This window comes from Chiloscyllium punctatum, chromosome 3, assembly GCF_047496795.1.
Source record: "Chiloscyllium punctatum isolate Juve2018m chromosome 3, sChiPun1.3, whole genome shotgun sequence".
Taxonomy (NCBI): domain Eukaryota; kingdom Metazoa; phylum Chordata; class Chondrichthyes; order Orectolobiformes; family Hemiscylliidae; genus Chiloscyllium; species Chiloscyllium punctatum.
Genome location: NC_092741.1, coordinates 40,516,238 through 40,523,737, shown reverse-complemented (window position 1 = coordinate 40,523,737; position 7,500 = coordinate 40,516,238). Strand labels below are relative to the sequence as shown.

The window sequence follows — 7,500 nt, the reverse complement described above, 5'->3', positions numbered from 1 at the left end:
CTCTGGGGCAGAGCATTCCACACAGCCACCACTCTCTGGGTGAAGACGTTTCTCCTCATCTCTGTCCTAAACGGTCTACCCCGTATTTTTAAGCTGTGTCCTCTGTTTCGGCACTCACGTTTCCTGCCGCCAGAGTGTCCAATCCTTTGATAATCTTATACGTCTCAACCAGATCCCCTCTCAGTCTTCTAAACTCAAGGGTACACAAGCCCAGTCGCTCCAGTCTTTCAGTGTAAGGTAATCCCGCCATTCCAGGAATTGACCTCGTCAACCTACGCTGCACTCCCTCAATAGCCAGAATGTCTCTCCTCAAATTTGGAGACCAGAACTGCACACAGTACTCCAGGTGTGGTCTCACCAGGGCCCTGTACACCTGCAGAAGAACCTCTTTGCTTCTGTACTCGATCCCTCTTGTTATGAAGGCCAGCATGCTATTAGCCTTCTTCACTACCTGCTGTACCTGCATGCTTACCTTCATTGAGTGGTGTACAAGAACCCCCAGATCTCTCGGTACTGTCCCTTGACCGAAATTGATTCCATTTAGGTAGTAATCTGCCTTCCTGTTCTTGCCACCAAAGTGGATAAGCATCCATTTATCCACATTAAAGTGCATCTGCCATGCATCTGACCACTCACCTAACTTGTCCAGGTCACCCGGTAATCTCCTAACATCCTCATCACATTTCACCCTGCCACCCAGCTCAGTATCATCAGCAAATTTGCTAATGTTATTGCTAATAGCATCTTCTATATCATGAACATATATTGTAAAAAGCTGCGGTCCCAGTACTGATCCCTGCGGTACCCCACTGGTCACTACCTGCCATTCCGAAATGGAGGCATGGAGGAGTGTGGAAGGATGAGAGAATGCAGGCTGCAGCCCTATGAAGCAGGGGGAGGTCTTGCAGTTGGCCTGTGTGGGGATGTGGGAGACGACAGGAGCCTGGTGGGCAAGGGCTAGCTGGAGGGAGGGAGGGAGGGAAGCACGCACGGAGGAGGAAGAGCAAAGAGAAAAGAGAGAAAAAAAAAACAAAGGGGATCAAGAGAAAGAGCAGCAAAGAAAATGTGGCTGGCCAGCACGCCTTGAAGTGGGGAGAAAAGGCAGGGGCCTGCGCCTACGGCCATACTAGTCTGAAAACGCCCGATCTCGTCTGATATCGGAAGCTAAGCAGACTCAGGCCTGGTTAGTACTTGGATGGGAGACCGCCTGGGAATACCAGGTGCAGTAGGCTTTTTCCGCCAGCAGGGGCTGCTCAAGTCACCCCTCTGCACTCGTGTTGGGCCACGCACGCAATGCAGCGACAGGTTATTTTTGCTGCCGCTGTGCCTGGCATCAGTCTCCTGCAGGCAGGAGACAGGGAGGGGAGGAGAGCGGAGCGCTGCCAAAATCAGCAAGAAAGACGGAAAGAAAGGGATTGGGGCTGCACGCTGTCTGCGGCTGGCAGTCAGGAAAGGAGGACAATAGACAATAGGTGCAGGAGTTGGCCATTCTGCCCTTGGAGCCTGCACCACCATTCAATATGATCATGGCTGATCATCCTTAATCAGTATCCTGTTCCTGCCTTATCTCCATAAGCCTTGATTCCACTATCCTTGAGAGCTCTGTCCAACTCTTTCTTCAATGAATCCAGAGACTGGGCCTCCACTGCCCTCTGGGGCAGAGCATTCCACACAGCCACCACTCTCTGGGTGAAGACGTTTCTCCTCATCTCTGTCCTAAACGGTCTACCCCGTATTTTTAAGCTGTGTCCTCTGTTTCGGCACTCACGTTTCCTGCCGCCAGAGTGTCCAATCCTTTGATAATCTTATATGTCTCAACCAGATCCCCTCTCAGTCTTCTAAACTCAAGGGTACACAAGCCCAGTCGCTCCAGTCTTTCAGTGTAAGGTAATCCCGCCATTCCAGGAATTGACCTCGTCAACCTACGCTGCACTCCCTCAATAGCCAGAATGTCTCTCCTCAAATTTGGAGACCAGAACTGCACACAGTACTCCAGGTGTGGTCTCACCAGGGCCCTGTACACCTGCAGAAGAACCTCTTTGCTTCTGTACTCGATCCCTCTTGTTATGAAGGCCAGCATGCTATTAGCCTTCTTCACTACCTGCTGTACCTGCATGCTTACCTTCATTGAGTGGTGTACAAGAACCCCCAGATCTCTCGGTACTGTCCCTTGACCGAAATTGATTCCATTTAGGTAGTAATCTGCCTTCCTGTTCTTGCCACCAAAGTGGATAAGCATCCATTTATCCACATTAAAGTGCATCTGCCATGCATCTGACCACTCACCTAACTTGTCCAGGTCACCCGGTAATCTCCTAACATCCTCATCACATTTCACCCTGCCACCCAGCTCAGTATCATCAGCAAATTTGCTAATGTTATTGCTAATAGCATCTTCTATATCATGAACATATATTGTAAAAAGCTGCGGTCCCAGTACTGATCCCTGCGGTACCCCACTGGTCACTGCCTGCCATTCCGAAATGGAGGCGTGGAGGAGTGTGGAAGGATGAGAGAATGCAGGCTGCAGCCCTATGAAGCAGGGGGAGGTCTTGCAGTTGGCCTGTGTGGGGATGTGGGAGACGACAGGAGCCTGGTGGGCAAGGGCTAGCTGGAGGGAGGGAGGGAGGGAAGCACGCACGGAGGAGGAAGAGCAAAGAGAAAAGAGAGAAAAAAAAACAAAGGGGATCAAGAGAAAGAGCAGCAAAGAAAATGTGGCTGGCCAGCACGCCTTGAAGTGGGGAGAAAAGGCAGGGGCCAGCGCCTACGGCCATACTAGTCTGAAAACGCCCGATCTCGTCTGATCTCGGAAGCTAAGCAGACTCAGGCCTGGTTAGTACTTGGATGGGAGACCGCCTGGGAATACCAGGTGCAGTAGGCTTTTTCCGCCAGCAGGGGCTGCTCAAGTCACCCCTCTGCACTCGTGTTGGGCCACGCACGCAATGCAGCGACAGGTTATTTTTGCTGCCGCTGTGCCTGGCATCAGTCTCCTGCAGGCAGGAGACAGGGAGGGGAGGAGAGCGGAGCGCTGCCAAAATCAGCAAGAAAGACGGAAAGAAAGGGATTGGGGCTGCACGCTGTCTGCGGCTGGCAGTCAGGAAAGGAGGACAATAGACAATAGGTGCAGGAGTTGGCCATTCTGCCCTTGGAGCCTGCACCACCATTCAATATGATCATGGCTGATCATCCTTAATCAGTATCCTGTTCCTGCCTTATCTCCATAAGCCTTGATTCCACTATCCTTGAGAGCTCTGTCCAACTCTTTCTTCAATGAATCCAGAGACTGGGCCTCCACTGCCCTCTGGGGCAGAGCATTCCACACAGCCACCACTCTCTGGGTGAAGACGTTTCTCCTCATCTCTGTCCTAAACGGTCTACCCCGTATTTTTAAGCTGTGTCCTCTGTTTCGGCACTCACGTTTCCTGCCGCCAGAGTGTCCAATCCTTTGATAATCTTATATGTCTCAACCAGATCCCCTCTCAGTCTTCTAAACTCAAGGGTACACAAGCCCAGTCGCTCCAGTCTTTCAGTGTAAGGTAATCCCGCCATTCCAGGAATTGACCTCGTCAACCTACGCTGCACTCCCTCAATAGCCAGAATGTCTCTCCTCAAATTTGGAGACCAGAACTGCACACAGTACTCCAGGTGTGGTCTCACCAGGGCCCTGTACACCTGCAGAAGAACCTCTTTGCTTCTGTACTCGATCCCTCTTGTTATGAAGGCCAGCATGCTATTAGCCTTCTTCACTACCTGCTGTACCTGCATGCTGACCTTCATTGAGTGGTGTACAAGAACCCCCAGATCTCCCGGCACTGTCCCTTGACCGAAATTGATTCCATTTAGGTAGTAATCTGCCTTCCTGTTCTTGCCACCAAAGTGGATAAGCATCCATTTATCCACATTAAAGTGCATCTGCCATGCATCTGACCACTCACCTAACTTGTCCAGGTCACCCGGTAATCTCCTAACATCCTCATCACATTTCACCCTGCCACCCAGCTCAGTATCATCAGCAAATTTGCTAATGTTATTGCTAATAGCATCTTCTATATCATGAACATATATTGTAAAAAGCTGCGGTCCCAGTACTGATCCCTGCGGTACCCCACTGGTCACTGCCTGCCATTCCGAAATGGAGGCGTGGAGGAGTGTGGAAGGATGAGAGAATGCAGGCTGCAGCCCTATGAAGCAGGGGGAGGTTTTGCAGTTGGCCTGTGTGGGGATGTGGGAGACGACAGGAGCCTGGTGGGCAAGGGCTAGCTGGAGGGGGGGAGGGAGGGAGGGAAGCACGCACGGAGGAGGAAGAGCAAAGAGAAAAGAGAGAAAAAAAAACAAAGGGGATCAAGAGAAAGAGCAGCAAAGAAAATGTGGCTGGCCAGCACGCCTTGAAGTGGGGAGAAAAGGCAGGGGCCAGCGCCTACGGCCATACTAGTCTGAAAACGCCCGATCTCGTCTGATCTCGGAAGCTAAGCAGACTCAGGCCTGGTTAGTACTTGGATGGGAGACCGCCTGGGAATACCAGGTGCAGTAGGCTTTTTCCGCCAGCAGGGGCTGCTCAAGTCACCCCTCTGCACTCGTGTTGGGCCACGCACGCAATGCAGCGACAGGTTATTTTTGCTGCCGCTGTGCCTGGCATCAGTCTCCTGCAGGCAGGAGACAGGGAGGGGAGCAGAGCGGAGCGCTGCCAAAATCAGCAAGAAAGACGGAAAGAAAGGGATTGGGGCTGCACGCTGTCTGCGGCTGGCAGTCAGGAAAGGAGGACAATAGACAATAGGTGCAGGAGTTGGCCATTCTGCCCTTGGAGCCTGCACCACCATTCAATATGATCATGGCTGATCATCCTTAATCAGTATCCTGTTCCTGCCTTATCTCCATAAGCCTTGATTCCACTATCCTTGAGAGCTCTGTCCAACTCTTTCTTCAATGAATCCAGAGACTGGGCCTCCACTGCCCTCTGGGGCAGAGCATTCCACACAGCCACCACTCTCTGGGTGAAGACGTTTCTCCTCATCTCTGTCCTAAACGGTCTACCCCGTATTTTTAAGCTGTGTCCTCTGTTTCGGCACTCACGTTTCCTGCCGCCAGAGTGTCCAATCCTTTGATAATCTTATATGTCTCAACCAGATCCCCTCTCAGTCTTCTAAACTCAAGGGTACACAAGCCCAGTCGCTCCAGTCTTTCAGTGTAAGGTAATCCCGCCATTCCAGGAATTGACCTCGTCAACCTACGCTGCACTCCCTCAATAGCCAGAATGTCTCTCCTCAAATTTGGAGACCAGAACTGCACACAGTACTCCAGGTGTGGTCTCACCAGGGCCCTGTACACCTGCAGAAGAACCTCTTTGCTTCTGTACTCGATCCCTCTTGTTATGAAGGCCAGCATGCTATTAGCCTTCTTCACTACCTGCTGTACCTGCATGCTGACCTTCATTGAGTGGTGTACAAGAACCCCCAGATCTCCCGGCACTGTCCCTTGACCGAAATTGATTCCATTTAGGTAGTAATCTGCCTTCCTGTTCTTGCCACCAAAGTGGATAAGCATCCATTTATCCACATTAAAGTGCATCTGCCATGCATCTGACCACTCACCTAACTTGTCCAGGTCACCCGGTAATCTCCTAACATCCTCATCACATTTCACCCTGCCACCCAGCTCAGTATCATCAGCAAATTTGCTAATGTTATTGCTAATAGCATCTTCTATATCATGAACATATATTGTAAAAAGCTGCGGTCCCAGTACTGATCCCTGCGGTACCCCACTGGTCACTGCCTGCCATTCCGAAATGGAGGCGTGGAGGAGTGTGGAAGGATGAGAGAATGCAGGCTGCAGCCCTATGAAGCAGGGGGAGGTTTTGCAGTTGGCCTGTGTGGGGATGTGGGAGACGACAGGAGCCTGGTGGGCAAGGGCTAGCTGGAGGGGGGGAGGGAGGGAGGGAAGCACGCACGGAGGAGGAAGAGCAAAGAGAAAAGAGAGAAAAAAACAACAAAGGGGATCAAGAGAAAGAGCAGCAAAGAAAATGTGGCTGGCCAGCACGCCTTGAAGTGGGGAGAAAAGGCAGGGGCCAGCGCCTGCGGCCATACTAGTCTGAAAACGCCCGATCTCGTCTGATCTCGGAAGCTAAGCAGACTCAGGCCTGGTTAGTACTTGGAGGGGAGACTGCCTGGGCATACCAGGTGCAGTAGGCTTTTTCCGCCAGCAGGGGCTGCTCAAGTCACCCCTCTGCACTCGTGTTGGGCCACGCACGCAATGCAGCGACAGGTTATTTTTGCTGCCGCTGTGCCTGGCATCAGTCTCCTGCAGGCAGGAGACAGGGAGGGGAGCAGAGCGGAGCGCTGCCAAAATCAGCAAGAAAGACGGAAAGAAAGGGATTGGGGCTGCACGCTGTCTGCGGCTGGCAGTCAGGAAAGGAGGACAATAGACAATAGGTGCAGGAGTTGGCCATTCTGCCCTTGGAGCCTGCACCACCATTCAATATGATCATGGCTGATCATCCTTAATCAGTATCCTGTTCCTGCCTTATCTCCATAAGCCTTGATTCCACTATCCTTGAGAGCTCTGTCCAACTCTTTCTTCAATGAATCCAGAGACTGGGCCTCCACTGCCCTCTGGGGCAGAGCATTCCACACAGCCACCACTCTCTGGGTGAAGACGTTTCTCCTCATCTCTGTCCTAAACGGTCTACCCCGTATTTTTAAGCTGTGTCCTCTGTTTCGGCACTCACGTTTCCTGCCGCCAGAGTGTCCAATCCTTTGATAATCTTATATGTCTCAACCAGATCCCCTCTCAGTCTTCTAAACTCAAGGGTACACAAGCCCAGTCGCTCCAGTCTTTCAGTGTAAGGTAATCCCGCCATTCCAGGAATTGACCTCGTCAACCTACGCTGCACTCCCTCAATAGCCAGAATGTCTCTCCTCAAATTTGGAGACCAGAACTGCACACAGTACTCCAGGTGTGGTCTCACCAGGGCCCTGTACACCTGCAGAAGAACCTCTTTGCTTCTGTACTCGATCCCTCTTGTTATGAAGGCCAGCATGCTATTAGCCTTCTTCACTACCTGCTGTACCTGCATGCTGACCTTCATTGAGTGGTGTACAAGAACCCCCAGATCTCTCGGTACTGTCCCTTGACCGAAATTGATTCCATTTAGGTAGTAATCTGCCTTCCTGTTCTTGCCACCAAAGTGGATAAGCATCCATTTATCCACATTAAAGTGCATCTGCCATGCATCTGACCACTCACCTAACTTGTCCAGGTCACCCGGTAATCTCCTAACATCCTCATCACATTTCACCCTGCCACCCAGCTCAGTATCATCAGTAAATTTGCTAATGTTATTGCTAATAGCATCTTCTATATCATGAACATATATTGTAAAAAGCTGCGGTCCCAGTACTGATCCCTGCGGTACCCCACTGGTCACTGCCGGCCATTCCGAAATGGAGGCGTGGAGGAGTGTGGAAGGATGAGAGAATGCAGGCTGCAGCCCTATGAAGCAGG

The 7,500-nt window shown here is 51.5% G+C and overlaps 4 non-coding genes across 4 annotated transcripts; all 4 read left to right on the top strand.

Annotated features, from left to right (window-relative positions):
- The first annotated feature begins 1,113 nt into the window (after window positions 1–1,113).
- Window positions 1,114–1,232, top strand: LOC140468847 (5S ribosomal RNA). The gene has a single exon (XR_011955845.1). It is a non-coding gene; the product is annotated as a 5S ribosomal RNA (ribosomal RNA).
- Window positions 1,233–2,762: 1,530 nt separating this feature from the next.
- Window positions 2,763–2,881, top strand: LOC140475375 (5S ribosomal RNA). The gene has a single exon (XR_011959921.1). It is a non-coding gene; the product is annotated as a 5S ribosomal RNA (ribosomal RNA).
- A 1,534-nt stretch (window positions 2,882–4,415) lies between these two features.
- On the top strand, window positions 4,416–4,534 carry LOC140475366 (5S ribosomal RNA). Its single transcript, XR_011959913.1, has one exon. It is a non-coding gene; the product is annotated as a 5S ribosomal RNA (ribosomal RNA).
- Window positions 4,535–6,069: 1,535 nt separating this feature from the next.
- Window positions 6,070–6,188, top strand: LOC140471245 (5S ribosomal RNA). The gene has a single exon (XR_011956934.1). It is a non-coding gene; the product is annotated as a 5S ribosomal RNA (ribosomal RNA).
- The last annotated feature ends 1,312 nt before the right edge of the window (window positions 6,189–7,500 follow it).